A 20,712-nucleotide genomic window follows, 5' to 3' on the forward strand; every position below is an offset into this window, starting at 1 on the left:
CACAGACATTTTGTGTTAAGATAGCGTGAGGCAGGCTTACGGTTTGAATGCATATGATGGTATGATGTGGCAGGACCGACCTCAGCCCTTTCTCCAGTGCTCACACGTGGATGCAGGCCACTTGTTTTGTGTGCCTCTTTTTCTCTTAGGCCTCATACTTAAGCTTGTACTCAAATATTTTTCATAACATATCTAACTTGGCTTCACAAACCGTCTAGATCCCTAAAACTCTTTTCAGTGTCAAAGCCATGAATCCTGGTTTGGCCTGAACTAGGGTCTCTAAAACTCTAGGAGCCATGGTTCTCAACCTTCCTAATGCGTCACCCCTTAATACAGTTCCTCATGTTGTGGTGACCCCCCAACCATAAAATTGCTTTCATAGCTACTTCACAACTGTAATTTTGCCACTGCTATGAATCGTAATGTAAATATGTGTGTTTTCCAATGGTCTTAGGTGATCTCTATGAAAAGGCCATTTGACCCTGCAGGGGTCGCGACCCACAGATTGAGAATCATTGCTTCAGGGGCCCTTCCCGAACTGCTGAAAGTAACAGGTGAGAGCTGTGCCTCCTTTAACTGCATCCCCAGAGGCTAAGAAAGTTAGTGATTCGTGGAACAATACACTTTAAACAACCTTTAGAGTCAACGTGGATGAAAATGAATGATTTTGTTGCCAAAAAATGTAATTACAAAAAAATGTGGAGGCTTTGCCTTTAAAGAAACAGAAACAAGCATTCTATGTAATAATCTGGCAGGTTTCTATGAAATGTCAGCTGAGCCCGAAGCAATAGGTTACTGACCTCCAAGGAGCACACACTGACACAAAGGGACAGCTGTGCTCTCAGAAAGCCTTGTTAACATTTACTGTAAGGACAAGCTTTTTGACAAACTTCCTTGGAAACGAGTCAGATCTGAAATCCATTTTCAAATTGTGCTTTGGCTCTAGAAAGAATTCAGGGAAGAGTGAATGGGCTAACATAGTCCTATCTTTGTAGCTGGCTTCAAAGCTTCTCTGCTTCATAGAAGATAAAAGCATGACATCACTTCCATGTTCTGCTCCATGGTCAGCTAATTAGCCATTTTATATGTCTGGCAAGATGGGTTTTGTTTGTGGTCTCTGCATTTGCATTTTTCATGAGTTTTTCTTCAACAATGGAGGGAAGGGGGATGAGGAGGTCTATGAGAAGCCACACGCTGTGTCCCTCCAGGCTGAGAAAAGGCCAAAGAGACACAACATCCAAAGGGAACATGTGTTTCTAGATTGCAGATTACTGGGACAATTGATTCAGCTTGGGCTTTAAAGTCAGTCTCTCGGGGATCATTTCCTGATTTGGATTCTTCAGCTGTAGTTGTCTGAAGTGTTTTCTTTGAAGGGTTTCACATTAAAGTCTGCAGTGGTCTTGAGCACTATGTGCACAGATCATTTCCAGGAGGAAAAAAAATCTTTGTTCTTTTCTTGCAATTTGCCTGGTTTATGATTGACTTTCATGGGTTCCCAAAATAAATGACTCTATCATCTATTGGGTAGAGTTTTGTTTCTTGGTTTCCATTTTCTTCTCGTATTGTTTTCTTGAGCAATGCCCAGGAGTAGCAGAAGTACTGAGCACCCCTATTCCTTTGTAGCTTGAGTGGAAACTGCAGAAGTACAATCAATTCTTATTCTGTTGAGTGTTTTTTTTTCAATCATGAACTGGGTCATATGTTTGTCAAAACTCTTGTTTTGTATACATCTGGAGACAATCATGTGATTATTAATATATGAGACAATCATGTGATTATTAATATACTTTACATATTTTCTCTTATATTTAAGTGAATAGATTTTTGCCATATTGTGTCATTCTTGCTCATCAACAGCAAATCTTACCTTGCCATGATCCTTCTTTTTTTGTTATTACATTTGTATGTGTCTGTGCACTTGTATGCATGTGTATGGATGCATGTGCTCCTGCCTGTAGAAGCCAGAAGAAGGCATTGGAACCCACTAAACTAAAGTCAGGGATAGTCGTGAGAGAACCAACGTGGGTGCTAGGAACCAAACTCCAATCCTGTGCAAGAATAGTGAGTTCTCTTGACCTTGGAGTCTTTTTCTAGCCCTATGATATATCTTCTAGTACAAATGGATCCTATATTCTAAAAGTTAATATAATTATTAGGTGATCTTTGCAGTGATGTTTGATGATCACTTGCAAATATATTTACATGTTGCAATCTGTTTCATTCATGTTGTTTTTAGGATAACAATGTCCATGGAAGGGGGTTTGTTCCTAAGAAAAGACAAGGGAAAGAGGATTATGTAGCGATGGAGAGGCCTGTCTTTAAGTCCCATAGACCTTGAGTATCTAGTTGATTACTGATGCTATTATCTGGTCAATAACAGTGTTTAGCTCTTGCATCTGCCAATTTTATTTTCTTCAAAACTAAACCTTCTCTTTTTAAGATGATTAGAGAAGTTTCAACTGTGTAAAATGCACACTTTCTGTATCTTCTGATTTGCTTATGCTGCACATTTCATTAAAATAGAATCACACAGGATCAGGGAGACATCTCAGTGGGTAAGAGCTCTTGTACAGAAGTCTAATGTCTTGAGTTTGATCCCAGGACACATATGATAGAAAATGAGAAATGAGTCTGCGTGCTACAAGATTGTTCTAATCTGTTGTTTTCCTAAAAAAGATGGGTGATCGGAGAAAGTGTCAGGAAAAAAAAAAAAAAGAAATGAGTCCTGCAAGTTGTCCTCTGACTTCCATACACACATCTTGGCATACATGAACCCATGTGCATTTATGAATAAATAAACATTTTTAAAAATCAAATGAAAAAATAGAATCACAAAATATGTCACAATCCTTGCTGTCTTCTTTCATTTAACATCATGTTGCCAAGGTTCAGCCATGATGTGATACTGTGTCTTTTTGACTGATAATGTCCTGTTGTATAGGTAAATGACTTTTGACTTATTAGTACCTGTGTAATGACATCTGGATTGCTTGCACTATTTGGTTATTGTGAATAATGAAAGCAACATTTGCATCCAACACATTAAACATGTTTCATTTCTTCTGGGTATGTACATAGGAGTGGAACTTCTGGACCCCATGGCAGCTCTTGTTTAACTCTTTAATGTAAATCTTTTAATCTCTCTCTCTCTCTCTCTGTGTGTGAGAGAGAGAGAGAGAGAGAGAGAGAGAGAGAGAGAGAGAGAGAGAGAGAGAGAGAGAGAGAGATCTCATAAGTGTGGATGCCCTTAGAGGCCAGAAGAAGGTATCAAATTCCCTGAAACTGGAGCTGCAGGTGGTTGTGAGCCACCTAATGTAGATGCTGGGAGATGACCTTGGGTCCTCTAGAAGAACAGGAAGCACTCTGAGCCACTAGGCTGTCCCTCTATCCCTTAGACTTTTAAGAAGCTGACATGCTATTATAAACACCCACATTTTACATTCACACAAAGAACATGTACATGTTCTAATTTTTTATTATCTCCAACACTTGATATAGTATCTTTTTCATCATAGCAATCATTCCATGTATGAGGTGGTATTATATTACATACGGGTGTGCATTTTCCTTATGTTTCATGATATTTAGCATTTCTTTCTGTGCTCCTTGGATATCAATACATTTTCCTTAAAAACTATGGTAGTCAGAGCATTTAAAGAGTTTGAATTTTAAGAGCTCTTATATTGTGCGATAGTGGCACACACCTTTAATCCCAGCACTAGGGAGGCAGAGGCAGGGGGATTCCTGAGTTCGAGGCCAGCCTGGTCTATAGAGGAAAATCAAGGACAACCAGGGCTATACAGAGAAACGCTGTCTCAAACAACAACAACAAAAAGAGTTCTTGATATAGTATACATTCAAATCTCCTATTGTATGTGTGATTTACTAATATTTTCTCCTGATACATCTTTTTTAATCTTCTCTCTTTGAATTTTTTTCTTGATGTTTTTCTTCCCTCAACCCCTGTACTAGCTTGGATTACTCGCTCATCTCTAACAACTGTCTTTACTTCTCACTTCATTCTGCAGATATACTACAGCTAAGGAGGACAAAAGCTGAACTCTCTTCACATCTGTTCCCTTCCCTGTATTTCTATTCTCAGATAATGACCCCTCATCCATCACTTAGCCAAATTATATAAAAAATTTGCTTTGTACCCTCCTACCAGTGATAAACCATACATCACGCTGTCTTACTGAATTTTAATTCCCATATATCTCAGTCTGTGACTTGCTTTCTTTTAAAAATACATTTTTAAAATTGTGTGTGCGTGCATGTGTGTGTGGAGGTCAACTTACAGCATTTCTCTGAAGCTGGAATTACAGGCAGTTAGGGGTGAGCCACCTGAGGTGGTGCTGGGAAGGAAACTTGGGTCCTCAGCAAGATCAGTACACAGTCTTAACCACGGAGCCGAATCTCTGTATCGTGAGCGGTATCAAGAGCAGTACACAGTCTTAACCACGGAGCCGAATCTCTGTGTCGTGAGCAGTATCAAGAGCAGTACACAGTCTTAACCACGGAGCCGAATCTCTGTGTTGTGAGCAGTATCAAGAGCAGTACACAGTCTTAACCACGGAGCCGAATCTCTGTATCATGGCTCTTGTTTTCTTAAATAAAGGCCTGCCGTTCCTTTTTTTTAGCTTCTCGCCTCTGAAATTTGTAGATTTCTTATTTAATTTTCTGCATCCAGCTCTGCCACCATTGAAAATTAGTTCTCCTTGATACATCAGGGACGATTTAAATCAAACTTGCTCTTCTTTTTCAGCATTTGACTGGGGGATAGGGGTTTGGCTTTATGAAATAATGTACATTTCTCGTTCTGTGATTTTTGACAACTCTGTTTTAGTCTTCCTCAGTCTCTGTCTGTTTATGTAAAATGTAAATGGCAGTACTTAGCCTGGAGAGTTGTTGTGAGAGGAAATGAAAAATTGTTTGCACAGTATGTGCATGAAAAGTAGGAGCTTCTATGTGCCAATAGAATCATTCTGTCTCCTCAAGTCGGAGGAGAACTGGACACATGAAAACTATGGAATCCTGCCTGAAAGTCAAGAGTTTCTCAGGAAGTTCTTTAAAACAAAGATATTGATTTCCTTCTCCAAAACATCAGATTTTACGAGAGCTAAAATAAATAAATAGAGCCAAATACCTAAGAGGATATGTGTTAAATGATATGCATCGATTGAAAACTAGAAAGTAAAGCACCAACTAATCCAAGTTACTTGATGTAACTATTGCTCGTTCTATTAGTCTCCCTTTATGCAAGTTTTCAATTCCCATGGTTTTCATAACTCACAGTCAACTGTGGTGTGAAAATATAAAATGAAAATCTCTGCTCACAAACAACTCACACATTTTGAATTTCACCTCCTTCTGACTAGTGTCATTCAATTTCATTCCATCAAATTTCACCCTGCCTTTGAGGTTGATCTTTGTCCAGAGCACACATCATATACACTACCCTCCCCTAATCACTGAGTAGCTGTCTTAGTTATCAGATTGGTGTCTGCTGTATGGTAGCCCTTCTCATTTTGTTTAGTAATATTCCGAGGAGACAAGATTAGTGGTTGTTATGGCCTGAGTGTGAAATATTCCCATGGATGCTTGTGCTGTACCACCTGGCTCCCAGATGGTGGCCATGTGTGGGAGGAACCTTTGGGACTTGGAGTCTAGCTGGTAGACAGGGGCCGTGGGGACAGAGGCCAAGCATGACAGCTCGGCTTGGCTTCCAGCTCTGTTTCTTTTCTTCCTAACACTACCATATACTCTCATTACTATGGTCATGAACTCTTCCGGCTGCCATTCCTCTTCACCGTCATGATAGAGAGGATCCCCCGTACCATGAATCAGAATAAACTCTCCCTCCTAGAGTGGTTTGTGTCAGGAATGCTGGAATATGATGAGGAGAACATCCAAAACTTGGGTGAGGCAAGTGTACTATTCCAAGGAAAAACCTTTGTTTCCTGTGAGTGAAAAATTTTAAATTAGTATGAAAGTAAAAATTAAAATTAGATAGCAAAGATACTAAGATCTACAATGAGTTATTTTGAGAGCACAGCAGAAAAAATCCACTTAACTTTTGTTATAATATATTATTATTATTTTACTACTCTAATATTTAATATTACTATTAATTTTATTATTAATTACCATTAATTTCTTACTATGCCTAATTTATGAATCAAATTGTATTACAGACATGTATATAAAGGGGAACACATGGCATATATAGGCTTCAGTTCTATCTACAGTTTCAGGCTTACACAGGGATTCTTTGAATGTAGCCCTAATAGATAAAATACAGCTACTTATTTGTTTTCTGGTGTCCACTTTTAAAGGAAAATAACTACTCTACCCCAAAACTGTGCTTTTATTGATGGTGATGAGGCTGAAATTTAAGTGTGGATGGTCTAAAGAGAGTCAGTGATGAGATACCATGTTGACCCCAGGATGTTTGCTTTTCAACTCCAACAGCAGTTAGTGTCTCCCAGATGTTCAACATCTGGGTTTCACAAATGGAAGCATTGTTGACCATCAGTTTTCATACGTCACTTCAACTTTCAACTTCCCAGTCATAGCGCCTACTTTTTTTTCTTGGTGAGAACAGGTTATTATGGATCCCAAAGTCTCCTCTGAGAATCATCAGGAGATCCTGATGGAGGAGAAAGACGAACCAAGAGAGAAGCCCACGGATGACAGAGATGGTGACGTACAACACTTTGGTGAGACCTCAATTCCTGTATACATCATTCCTCAATGTTTCTCTTGACTCACTAACACATATTAGGATTGAACTATACATTACTTACTTGTCTATTGCTGTGGAAAAGCACCATGACTAAGGCAGCTTCTAGAGAAAAAGAGTTTACTTGAGCACACAATTCCAGGGGCATAAGAGTCCATCACAGCACAGAGGCATGGCAGAAAGCAGTAGGCATGACAGCTGGAGCAGAAGCTGAGAGCTCACATCTTGACCAGCAAGCACAAAGCAGAGACAACAAGCTAGAAGTGGTTCAAGTCTTTACATTCTAAAAAGACCCTGACCCTTGCTATGACATACGTCCCCCCAACAAGAACACACCTCCTGAACCTCCCAAACAATGCCACCAACTGGGGACCAAAGGTTCAAATAAAAGGACCCATTGGTGCCCTCCTCATCCAAATCACCATTAGCTGAACTACTCAAGTATATATGCAAGAATCTAGCAAGTACGAGAAATATAGAAGATAGCCTGAGGCAGGCAATCGCAGCAGTTGGTTTAGTTAAATGCTATTTTACAGGTCATTTCCCTACCTCACTTAAAACATGTTGAATATCAGTTTAAACCAAGTTAGCTACTATAAAGAGGTAATACCCAGCCACCCACCAGTCTTTTTAAATCAACAGTCACACATAAAGGAGTATTATGGGTTTTACAGAGAAAGGCACCAGGAACTAGCTCCAATGGAACACTGATCCTAGTGTTTCCTCTCAGGCAGGACCAGGCTGTTCTCAACTCCTTCCAGCTCACAGGGCTTTATAGTACTGGTAATCCTCATAAACTATTCCTACTATTCAAAAAGAACAAATGGACTCGTAAAATGTGTATGTTCCTCATTAATTTTATTCTGTATTAAGTGATCAAGTAACTGCAGGACTTGGAGATACACATGGTAGCTTGTGTATACTCTGAGAACATCTCCACACCTAGAATCCCCTTGTGTTAGGAAACTGTGATTTCAAACGAGATTCAGTATTTCACCTAGTCATCCTGCTTAGTTCTAGAATCAGAGTTCAATTGAAAGCCTCAATGCTAAGGTTCTCCAGCAAAAGAAAAGAAGAGCAAGCATAGATTCATATTCACCCTGTCCCTCCCTTGCTCCTTCCCTCCCCCACTTGCTGTATTTCTGTATAAACAGAATGTTTACACTCAACACCCACTGTCCACCCTTCACCACGCCAGATGAGGCTCCACCCTCCTTCACTCCTATGATTTTCCTAGCCATCTCAAGGAATGGGAGTTAAAATAACCAATTACCAATGAACAAAAGTGAAATGGAGAGAAGATACTGCTGGCAGATACACATGGGGTAAAACTGAGAAGTGTGGCTTGGTGATAGAGTGCTTGCCTACTGTGTGAGAGACTCTGGCCACAGTGCTGCTAAGCAACCAAATGAGCAAATGCAACTAAGCAGTAGAAGTGATATGATTGCTACCAAGAGTTAGGAAGAATGAAGACCTTTTCCAGATGGAGGAGTTGGGTGACTAGAGATGAGGCTGATCTTCCATTAATTAATTGCAGAACACAACAAAGAAAGTGGACTGGGATGGGCCTGGGTCCACTATGCTCAAGGGATGTCTCCACTTTGGGATGCAGTGCACAAACTCCACACTCCTCCACATGCACTCCTTCTGCCCTTCTCTCTTATACTGAGGACTGGGATTTGAGAGGAAAATAAGGGATCGATATCTCCAATAGACCACAGTGTTCACGATTTGCAAAGTCACTGAACATTTTACAAGAAATGCTAATGGCCCATGAAAGATACAACTTTCTTTTGGGAATTAATTGTCAGTGAATTATTCGTCATGGGTAACATTATACTCCATGGATATGGACACCTCAAAACCGCCTTGTAAGGAATTTTCCACATGGATAGTCACTTTGATAGTCTTTGGATGTGGGACCAAAGCAGCTTTCTTCAGCAATGAAACACTAAACTGCCTAAGAACTTTTGTTGTTGCTCATTAACGCCCAATAGACTTGGAGAGTGAGGCTCTCTGTGGTTTTCCTCCAGCACTTCAGTTGTGGAGGTGAGAGGAAATAGAGAAGGTCTTCAGATGCCTTCCAGGATATGAGTTTTAGAGGAAATAGAAGCCCAGAAAACTCTCTCATCATTCTGGTGTAGAAAAGAAATGCCTGCTTTAGACATCCTCATATATGCTTCTTGAGCAGCAACTTCATTTCAATGTCTGTAACTTTCCTCACATGTACTAACTTGAGAAACTTCTGGTGGTGCTAATATTAACAATGAAGGTATAGTTTATTCATGCCTCTTGGTTGTTTTGTTGTGGTTGTTGCTAGTTTTGTGGGCTGTTTTGTTTTATGAGACAGGGTCTCACTATGTCACCCGGGCTGCCACAGAACTCATGATGTCCTCCCTCAGTCCCCTTCATTCTGGGATTACAGTTTTTTACCACCATTCCAGCCTCTCTAGAAATCATGTCACTCTTGTAACTATACTGCTGATATCTAAGGAATCAATCTCTGGAAATTAGAAATAAGAGAATGTCTTAAAAGGGCTTTGGTTTGTTCATTTATGTTTGTGTGTGTGTGTGTGTGTGTGTTTCTTCTCATTTGAACACAATAATCGTATTTCAATCATCTTCGGGAATCACTTGTAACTTACAAAAATTCCTGTACCTGAGAATAGTTAGAAATTCAAGTAAGTTTAAAGTCGTGGTAGCAGTCATAAACATCATTGTCAGTATTGGAATCAGTTCTTTAATCCATTGGCACACTCTGGGATCTAAAACATAGTCTCCATTCAGAGCTAGGGACCTAGCTAAATGATGGTTTGAATGGCTGGCTTTCTCAATCCCTTGGGAGACTCAGTGAAAGTATCCCTGTAAAGTGAGACATTTGAAACAGGTCAAGCAAGCAGGCTTCGGCCTCTGGGACACAGTTGGGTATATCACTGAATTTCCAGCCCAGCTGTTTTAGTTATGGTTTCTATTGCTGGGAAGAGACACTATGACCACAGCAACTCTTTTAATGGAAAACATTTCACTGAGGGTTGCTTATAGTTTCAGAGGTGCTATTCACTATCGTCATGGCAGGAAGCATGGCAGCACTAGACATGGTGCTAGAGATGTAGGTGAGAGTTCTGCATCTGGATTGGTAGGCAACAGGAAGAGAGAGGCCCTGGGCCTGGTTTGAACATTTGAAACCTCAAAGCCCACCCCCAGTGACACACTTCCTCCAACAAGGCCACACCTCCTAATAGTACATCTCCCTATGGGTCTTTGGGGGCCATTTTCATTCAAACTACCACACCAACACTTGGTTCAACAACTCAGTCATACCTGTTTCATGCTTATGTCTGTTAGAACTTTAAGATCTCTAACTGTGGAGTCAGTTTAACATGAGAAAAATGTAAGATGGCTGTGAGAAATGGGAGAGTCCAAACTGCATCTGAGAATGTTCAGTTGAGATCCTTGATGAGAACAACACCTCTAATTTGACACAGGAAATAACATTTCCAGGACTTTACTGGACTACAAATTTTGTAGCTGGAACTCATGTTCCTCTTACATTCTCTCTCTGTATAACCAGGCTCTATTTCCTACAGTCCCTGTTTCTTCCTGTGTTTGTCAGGCAAGGACAAACTTAGAACAAGGAAATGATACAATTTAAATGGTGTTAGATGTGAAGTCTGAAATTCAACCCCATGTCTCCCCAACCCCCACTCCCAAATCTGACCCCAGCTTCTTAGATCTTACCTCCCTCTCCCTCCTCACATTCATTCTTCTCCACAGGCTGCTACTCACCATATCCCAACCCACCCTGGGACCTCCTGTCTTCCTGTGTTGCTCATACCATACTCTCTGTCCTGAAAGCCCTTTTCCTGTAATATGAAGGTCAAACATGATGTCTTCTCTGATAAACTCATTGACCACAGAAACTCTGCTACCTATGCTCATTTGTGTCATGTTCTATACTGGTCAGTAAAACCCCTATGATGAGACACATCATCATTTCCTTGTTAAAGCACACTGAAGAGAACAGGGTGGTGCTTAGTAAAGACTCTGTTTTGACATTTCCCATGTTCTGAACCCTGATTCCCTCCTCTGAGCTATCAGAAGTCTCCAGTACATTACATGCATTATTACAGATGAACTTGAAATCCTGGTATGAGATAATTCAACAGATGGAGAAATTCAAAAGGAAGGAAGAATAAAAACCATAAGACAGGAGAGGACTTGTGCTCCCTGAAATATCAAGAAACACAGAGCTCTTATTTCCTGTAATAAAAAAATAACATAGAAAACCTACCTCTTTGTTTTAAGCCCTTCATGCATGAAAACTGATTATGATTAGAAAAGTGAGCCAGAGTAAATGCAGCTGGGATACATTAATCAGTAGGAGATTCTCTCTCTCTCTCTCTCTCTCTCTCTCTCTCTCTCTCTCTCTCTCTCTCTCTCTCTCTCTCTCTCTCTCTCTCTCTCTCTCTCTCTCTCTCTCTCTCTCTCTCTCTCTCTCTCTCTCTCTCTCTCTCTCTCTCTCTCTCTCTCTCTCTCTCTCTCTCTCTCTCTCTCTCTCTCTCTCTCTCTCTCTCTCTCTCTCTCTCTCTCTCTCTCTCTCTCTCTCTCTCTCTCTCTCTCTCTCTCGTGCAGGCATGCATGCCTGCAGGCAATGTATCCTTTTCTTGCCTAGTTACAACATAAACTCACAGGGTAAAAAAATGAGATCAACACCAGTCTGGTCTACAAGAGCTAGTTCCAGGACAGCCTCCAGGACAGAGAAACTCTATCTCAGAAAAAAAAAAGATGTAGAACTCCAATCAGGCCCAAATAGTTTTTGTAAATGACAAGGAACAATCGCAAAATTATTCCCAGCATTTCAAAGTGGTTTGAATGTCTGTAATACCAGCATTGGGAGGCTGAAGCAAGAAGATCATGGATTTGAAGAAAGTGTAGACTACATGAGATTATGTCAGTAACAACAACAGCAATAGTAAATTCCAAGTGGAATAACCCATTTATAATTCTTTTCTAATATTTATTTTTTTGAGAATTTCATACAATATATTTTGATTATAATCTTTCCCTTCCCCCAGTTCCTCCCCAGTCTTCTTATAAAAAAAATCCACAATAAAAACAAAAAAATACGCAAAAAAATTGAAGTAAGATTTGTGTTGGTCACCTATGCCTAAATTTGGGGCCTGTGCTAAGCTGCTGTTGATACACCAGTTGTCATCCCATTAAAGAAAATGGATTTTTCCTCTCAGAGCTATCCATTGCAAATAGTTTCTTGACTAAGGGTGGGGCATTGTGCCCACTCCATTTTCTCCCTGATGGGATTTAATTTGGCTTGAACGCGTGAGAGTCTTAAGTATACTATCTCGGTCTCTGTGAGTTCATATGTATTTCAGCTATTTTGTGTCTGGAAGATAATTTATTGGATTCATCTACCACCTCTGCCTCTTATAATCATTGATGACTGAGTGCTCCATAGTATATCACTTTCTTCACCATGTTCAGCTGTGGGGCTTTGTGTTAATTATTATCTACTGCATGAATAAGCTTCTTTGGTGAGAACTGAGTGAAGCAATGATTTATAGACATAACAATATGTTGTTAGAAGTCATTTTAGTGCTATGTTCATTTAGAAGAATAATAGTAGTAGGTTTTCCCCTAGGGTCCATGACCAATATATCTAGTCTTACATTCTTGGTCTCATTAGCTGTGCCAGGTATGGTTTCCATTTCATGAAGAACAACTTAAGTCCAATCAAAAATTTTTTATTTACCTTCATAACATTTGTACTACTCTTATGTGGTACAAATTATCACCGTTATGTAAGATATGCCCACTATTAAAATAGTCATATATAATTCAACTCCCATGTGGAAATAGATGACAGTTTTTTTTAAAAAGGAAAAGTATGGCATATCTTGCAGGTAGGATGCTATTATAGGTCAGTGTCTGATGATTACTTTTATCCACCAGTAGCATGTATAGCACCTTCCAACTCTATGAACAACAGTTGGTAGGGGTAAAAATTCGAGCCCCGTTTCTCCATGTTCTATGTTCTCAGATGCGGTATCTTCAGCAGTGTGGTCTAACCATCAGGCTGTAGGGGATAACCAATAGTCTTGACAACAGCCTGTAGTGTTTGGTAGAGTAGTCTATGGCAAAGAACTCAAAAGGATGGAATTGGGGGGCCATTTCTTTTTATATCTAGTTGGGGTATTTTCTTTCCCGTTATATGATTAACTCCAACACAATTCCTTATATGTGTACTTTAGAAAGATTTTACAATAAAAGACTTTCCAACAGCCTTTAGTCTTAATTACTCTTCCCCATATTCCTTCCTCTATCTTTCTCTCTCATTCCCCACTCCATTTAATCCTGTTGCTTTATTTCCCCTTTATCCCTTTGTAAATTTATTTTCTATTTTCCTCTCTTTGGAAGACCCACTCCTCCTAACCTGTGTGGATATTCTAAATAAAACACACATATCTAAAGTATGAAAGCTAACAGCTACATAGAAGAGAAAACATATAATGCTTATTTTTCTGAGTTCATGTTCCCTCGCTCATAATAATTGTTTATAGCTCCATTCAATTACATCAAATTTCATTTTTCTTAACACCTTAATAATCCTATTGTGTAAATGTACTACATTTTCATTACCAATATATTAGCTGATGGATATTGAAACTGTTTCTAATTTCAGCTATTACGAATATAACAGCAGTGACCATGGTCGGACACGTTTCTCTGTAGTAAGACAGAGAATCCTTTCGTGTAGGCTGGAGATCTTGCAGTAAATTGACTTCCAGACTTTTGAGGCACCTCCGCCTTGACTTCCATGGTGGATATGCCAATTTACGCTCCCATAAGGAGCAAACAAGTGTTGCCCTTCCCTGCATCTTCAGTCACATGCCCGGTTACATGCTTTATTGATTATGGCCATTCTTACTGGAGTAAGATGAAATCTCCAAGTAGTTTTAACTTTCATTTCCCTGATGTCTAAAGATATTGAACACTTTTTAAGTTTTCCTCAGCCATTTCTGTCTCATCTTTTGAAAGGTCTGTCTTTAGACATGTAGCCCATTTTTAAATTGGGTTCTTTGTTTTCTTGATGTTCAGGGTTTTTTGTTTTGTTTTTAGTTCGTCATATATTCTACATACTAACTCTCTGTCAGATGCATAGTTGGTAAAGGGTTTTTCTATTCTATAGGCCGTCTCTTTGCTTGAATGACAGTGTCCTTTGCTGTACAGAGGAGTTTTAGTTGCATGAGGTCCCATTTATTAATTGTTGATCTTAATGTCTGTGCTATCAGGATTCTGTTCAAAAAGTCCTTTTCTGTGTCAATGAATTTAAGCACATCCGCTACTTTCTTTTCTATAAGATTTGTGCTATGAGGTCTTATGTGGAGAACTTTGATCCATTTATAGTTGATTTTTGTATAGAGTGGCTCTCTCTACATTCTACTGCATGCAGCTATCTGGTTTGACCAGCACCATTTGTTGAAGATGTTGTCTTTTCTCCAATGCATATTTTTGGCTTCTTTGTTAAAAATCAGGTATCCATGGGTGTGTGAACTTTTGTTCAGATTTTCAATTCTATTTTATCAATCATTGTATCTGTTTTTAATGACAATACCATGCTGTCCTCTGTAAATATCTTAAAATCAGGAATGGGGATACCTCCAGCTGTTCTTTTATTGTCAGAATTATTTTAGTTGTTATTGTGTGTGTGTGTGTGTGTGTGTGTGTGTGTGTATGCACATGTGTGTGACAAAACTTTATTTTTTCCCACTTGAAAAGTTGAAAAACATAGCCAAATAAGAAAAAGTTTTATAATCAGTTTGATCCCAGAGAGGTAAACAACAAAGGACAGTATGTTGTGTGGTTTCCAGGCCCATGCCCTTAGTGGATGATTAGGATGCTCTCTCAGAAGTGGTTGGGGAAGGTAGTTCATTTGGTAAGGTGCTTGGCTGGCATGTACAAGGTCCTGGGTTCAATCCCCAGCATCACATAAAGTGGGTGTAATGGGGATTACAGTAGTTATTTACTGAGTGATCCCATTGATGTGTTAAGACATTAAAGGTCTCATTTTAATATTTAATTTAATTCAATTTACCACTTTTACCTTCGGGTAGATCTCTTATCTCTTCAGGCTGCCTCGATATTATAAAACAGAGGGAAACTACTCTGACTCATCAAGAGAAGCCCTGCTGCATTTAGTGACTTTAAAAACCATATTAAATGAGTACTTTCTGATATCCCCTTTCTCTATCTCCCAAGCCCTAGAGTGTGAGTCACATAAATATGAATAAAATGACCCCTTGTCCTTTGAGAAATGTAGTTATCATCAGAGACAGCAAGACAGTGAACATTAGTTTTTGTCTACTGATTAGGAGTTAGTCACTACGCAGACATTCCTCTGCTAGTATTCATTCTAGAGGTGAGGTGTGCGGTAGCATTTAAGGGTGTGAACACTCTAGAATCCTGCTGCCTGCACTCAAACGCTGCTTCTGCTAATCCGAATACTTGGGCAAATGGGACTTTTTGGGGTCTCCTTTTCCCCTTTACAATATGAACACTATAGTACAGCTAAACATCTGTATCCCACCATGTATTTAGAAGAATGACTGGGACAGTAATTGTTCCTTTTAATAAATATCAGTGATGTTTTTCTTAGTCATGAATAATAGCAATTCGTGTGTATTGTGTTAGCACACAAATTTCTTGCAGAATAATTATCTAGGTCAAGTGTATTGGTTACCATATTTCAGACAGGGAGTCATCTATAAGCATTGGGTCAAAACCATCATTCATTCACGTCTGTGAACTCTATGCCAGGGAACATTCTAGGTTTGTTGGTGAGATAGCATGGGGAGGAACAGATAAAAATCTCTGTCTGTCTGGAATTCCCATTCCAGTTAGGCTGTATAGATGCTAACATAATTTAGGAGTACATTTTGTGACTTGGACAGTTTACAACTAGAGATCTGGAGTGTTACCCAAAAGCCCTCTTGCTGGAGGCTTGGTCTCTAATTTACTGTACTGTTGAGAGGAGATGGAAGACTTAAGAAGTAAAATCCTAAGCCCAATGTGGTGATGCATACTTTTAACCTCAGTCCTCTGGAGGCAAAGGCAGGCAGATCTCTGAGTTTAGGTCAGCTTGGTCTACAGAGGGAGTCCTAAGCGAGCCAGTGAGATATGATGAGACAATGTCTTAATGTCTTAAAAAACAAAACAAAACAACAACAACAAAAAAAAACAAAAAACAAAAAATAGAAGCTAGAGGTCACTGACCAGCTCCACCCTCTTGCTTCCTAGAAATGAGTTTTGGTCTTCCACTTGTATGTGCTACCTTGTCACAGACCTAAAGCAACTTAGCCATTCAACTGAGGCCTGAAATCTCCTAAAGTGTGAGCCTATACCTTTTCTCTTTATGTGTTTGTTATCTCAGGTATTTATTACAGTAATAGGAAGATGACTGACACTATTAGACTACAAATTACAATTACAAAATAGAGAAAATGTATTAGTATGGAAAGTTCATCTTAGACTTTAAGCAGAGTGGTAAGGAAGGCATGAGCAACATAGTTATATTTAAGCAAAGGAAGTGAGAGGCCAAGCTATACAGATACACGGAGTGGGGAGGGCTGGGGAGTTTGGTACAGATGGGCAGCTAGCTCAGAGGTCCTGAGGCAAATACACAGTCTCTAGGAATCAAATGCAGAGATACTGAGGAGGACATAGTGTTGAGAACTGAGTGAGAGAAGCATGAGGTAATGTTAGAGAAGGGTAGGTCAACAATGTCTTTCTAGGCTACTGTTGCAGGTTACCCTACTTGGACACTCCTTGGGGGGGGGAGGGGGAGAAGATGCAGTGCCAAGGACTCAGGCACTGAGATTCAGAGCATTTATTAAGGAAGTTAGACCTACCTTTATACCCCCTCCCAAGGTCCTATGGGCTCAGGCTACTGATTCCTATGGGTCAAGTGTTTCTTTTTTTTTTTTTTTCAAGAAAAAAATTTATTACTTTTTTTTTTTAGAAAAGAACTTGCTTCATATGTCGATCCCAGCTCCTTCTCCCTCCCCTCCTCCTGCACCTTCCCACCATTCCCCCTCCCCCAGCCTCCTACCCCATTCCCACCTCCCTCCACACAGGGGATATCCAGAGTCTGTCACCTAGCTCAGGGCAGGGTCCAGGCCCTCTCCCAAGAGTCCAGGCTGAGAGAGCATCCCTCCCCATGCCATGGACACACAAAGTCCATCTGTATGCCAGGGACAAACACTAATCCACTGCCCAGGGCCCCACAGGTTGCCCAGACCTCCCTACCAACTCTCACACCCAGGGAGTCCGGATCAGTCCCATGCTGGCCTCCCAGCTGTTGGTTCGGGGTCCAAGAGCTCCCCCCTTGTTCAGGTCAGCTGTCCCTGCTGGCTTTGCCAGCCCATTCTTTGCCCATTTGCTCATCACTCCACTCTCACTGGGTTCCATGGGTTCAGTTCAGTGTTTAGCTGTGGGTGTTTACCTCTGCTTCCATCAGTCACTGGATGAAGGTTCTAGGATGGCATATAAGGTAGACATCAAGTTCATTTCAGGTGTTTCTTTGTCTTTGGGCAGAGGAGCAGACTTGACACAGGAAGGAAGTGCCTGCTGGGTATGGGGGGTGGGGCAGAGCAACTGCAGCTTTGGTAGGCTGGTCACAATTTCTCCAACAGGCCACCACATGATTTTTGCCTAGACTGAATAGGGTCACAGTGGAATTATAAGGAAAGGATTAGATTGTGTGGCCTAATGTTTTACAATGATCACCCTCGTGTCTGTATTGACAGTCCCTGTAAGAGAGCAAAGACAGGGCAAGGGTAAAGTCAAGACAGTATGGCAGATGAGTGAGATCTATCTGAGATGGACAGTGAGGTAGTAAGTAGTTGAGTTCTGTTTTTGTTTTAGAAAATGCAGAAAAGACTTCCTGATGGGTTGGAGAGAATTTAAATTCGAAGCTGACATAAGGTTTTAGACACAATATGGGATGACTTCAGTTGGAAAACAGTAGTTGGAAAGGGGAAAACTTTTCAAGGAATCAGTGTTGACAATGGTAACTACAAGATCAGTAGGCATCCATGTGGGTAGCTACTAAGGGCCTGAGATTCCAGGGAGGGGGTTGGTCTGGATGTGAAATTTTCGAACAGTCAACACATGATGGGATTTAGTTCCATGGGGCAGAAAGACAGTACTACTGGAAGCAATAGATTGAAAACAGATCCCAAATCTGAACTTTGAGTACTCAGTGGCTAGGCCAAAGGAAGCAAGAATACAGAAAGGAACTACTGATGAGCTGGTCATTGCTGCTGAGGAATGAGATGAACTTCTCCCAACCCCATGGGCTAAGAAATCAGGGCTTGAATTTGCTTATGCTGATTTACAGTGTTGTCCCCACCCCCAGACAACTGATCCCTCCACTCCCATCTACAGGTGGGCTGGAGGTGTAGATGGGAGGGAGATCCATGCATTTCCTGTAGAGTCCTCCTCTTTACCTAACCTCTCTGGAACTGTGAGCTATAGTTTGATTATCATTTTTTACAGCTAATATCCACTTATGAGAATGAGTACATACCATGTTTGTCTTTCTGGGTCTAGGTTACCTCACTCAGGGTGATTTTTTTCTCGTTCCATCTATTTGCCTACAAATGTTTTTTTTTTTTTTAACGGCTGAGTAATACTGCATTATATAAATGTACCACATTTTCTTTCTTCATTCGTTGGTGGAGGCCATCTAAGTTGTTTGCATTTTCTGGCTATTATGAATAATGTTGCAATTAACATAGCTGAGCAAGTATCCCTATGGTAGGGTGGAGTGTCCCTTAGGTATGTGCCCAAGAGTGGTATAGCTGGATTTTATGGTAGATCTATTCACAATTTTCTGAAGAACTACCATTTTGATTGCAATAGCCAGCCCTTGGTATATTGAGTCAGGTCTTCATTACATATCTCAGGCTGGTCCCAACTTGTTATGAGGCCCAAGCTTGTCTGGAACTCTTGATCCTCTTGAGTCAGTTTCACAAGTGCTAGGATTATTGTCATGTACCACCATACCTGGAGAGGAGCAATCTTTCCTTTGGGTGACTCAAGCTCAAGGCTTCACAGTAAAAGCGACCTCTGACTGGAGTAAATGAGAGGGCAGAAAGTGGAGACAGCGTTTCTCATTTCCTGAAAGGTGTTTTCTTACAGTTAAGCAGCAAGAGAATTGAAAGGTAATAAGTGGAGTCAAGAATGTCTGTATTTTTATTGAGATTCGGAAAGTGATTTTAAGTTGATGGAGATGAGTGGAAGAGACAGTGTGTAACTCATGTGAATTTATAACTGTGGTGTAAATCCTACTGGGGTAGTGGGCAGAGAATACTCGAAAACGCAAACCATTTTTTATAGGAATGGCTGCCTTAGAAATTACAGGTCAAACTTTAGGGGCTGGCAAGGTTGCTCAGCTTCTGAGAGCTGTACCCCTCTTGTAGAAGATGGAGTCTGACTGTCAAAACCCACGTCGTTTCTGCCCCCTCCCCCTTACCTCCATTCACGTGCACATCCATGCACAGAAACACATACATAGTAAAATACATTTAATTTAAAAAGTCAGACTTTTACTTACACAAGTGAAACATTTTAAACAGGCGTTGTGTTGCATGAGTGTACTCACGGCTCCAGGCATTTTGTATAGATGAAGCAGAGGCTGCCTTGCGGCACCAGCACCACCCATACCTCGGTTTTACCACCTTGGAGACATCCTTGCTGGTAGCTAAAACAACTGGCCCAGGCGACATTGTTATTAGTTAAAGAGCTTTTCCGGTCCTTGCGCTTTCCTTAGGCTGTGAGTTCCTCCAGGATGGCTGTCTTTCATCATTGTCACCCCACTGGGCCATAACTTTGCAGACAGTCACATCTGGGTGCCTGAAGACAGACTGTGGGTCGTACCCCGGTCCATTTCCTAACCTCCCAAGGAAGCAAAGTGAAAGAAGTCCACATTAGTATAGTTTTCACTGGTTATGTTAAACATATGAAAAACACAGAACCGTTTATGAGACACCATTCCAAGGAAATCGGTGTCACATAGTTTTAGAGTCTCCTCACTCCTGCCCTGACCCCAGGCGTTGCACTGCTGTTTGGCACAGCTGCTTTTCTGACGCATCAGGTAAACCTGCCCCGGGGGAGAAAAGTATGTGGCAGAGGTGCGGTCACCTGGAGTTTCCCAGAGCAAAAACTTCATCATCAGGAGGAAATCACTACCCGAGGACGTGCGTTCTCCTGTCCCATTTCTACCTTCAGAAAGAAAGAAGAAAAGAAGGAAGGAAGAAAGAAAGAAAGGAAGGAAGGAAGGAAGGAAGGGAGAGAGAGAGAGAGAGAGAGAGAGAGAGAGAGAGAGAGAGAGAGAGAGAGAGAGAGAGAGAGAGAGAGAGAGAGAGAGAGAGAGAGAGAGAGAGAAAGAAAGAAAGAAAGAAAGAAAGAAAGAAAGAAAGAAAGAAAGAAAGAAGCCAGTTACAAAGGTTTCTATTACATTGCTGAGAAAGTGGAGCCAGGTGATGTGACAAACAGCCAGGGCACTCCAGCCTCCATAAAAGCAGCAGCAACCTGGGAGCCGGAAGGCTCCCTGACTTCACAGCTGGAACTCCAAGGACCGGCTGCTGTGATTCGGGAGGGGGTCGGGACCAGGGACCGAGCTTCGTGGAGTCCACCATCGCTGTCCGAGGGGCGCTGCTGAGTGTGGCACGGAGCAAATCAGTGCGTCTGCCTTGAGTGGCCGCGGGCACCTGGCCGCCTCGTCACCCTAGGCAAGTAGAGGGCTACAGTGGGCCTAGAGGAGCGGACTGAGCTGTTTTGCGAACCCTGGCGGCCGCCTGAGGACACGGAGTCCCCCGCAGTCGAGTTGGTAGCCGCCGGTCGCGCTGCGGAGGTCGGGGGCGGAGAGGAGGCGGTGGCCGCCCCCACCGGGA

The 20,712-nt window shown here is 41.2% G+C and overlaps 1 long non-coding RNA gene across 1 annotated transcript; it reads right to left on the bottom strand.

Annotated features, from left to right (window-relative positions):
* Positions 1–19,343: 19,343 nt before the first annotated feature.
* On the bottom strand, positions 19,344–20,407 carry LOC110341778. Its single transcript, XR_002383773.2, has 2 exons — positions 20,277–20,407; positions 19,344–19,709 (listed from the first exon to the last, which is right to left on the bottom strand). It is a non-coding gene; the product is annotated as an uncharacterized LOC110341778 (long non-coding RNA).
* Between the last annotated feature and the right edge of the window lie 305 nt (positions 20,408–20,712).

Source organism: Mesocricetus auratus, unplaced genomic scaffold, assembly GCF_017639785.1.
Source record: "Mesocricetus auratus isolate SY011 unplaced genomic scaffold, BCM_Maur_2.0 Super-Scaffold_100008, whole genome shotgun sequence".
In the NCBI taxonomy this organism is placed as follows: domain Eukaryota; kingdom Metazoa; phylum Chordata; class Mammalia; order Rodentia; family Cricetidae; genus Mesocricetus; species Mesocricetus auratus.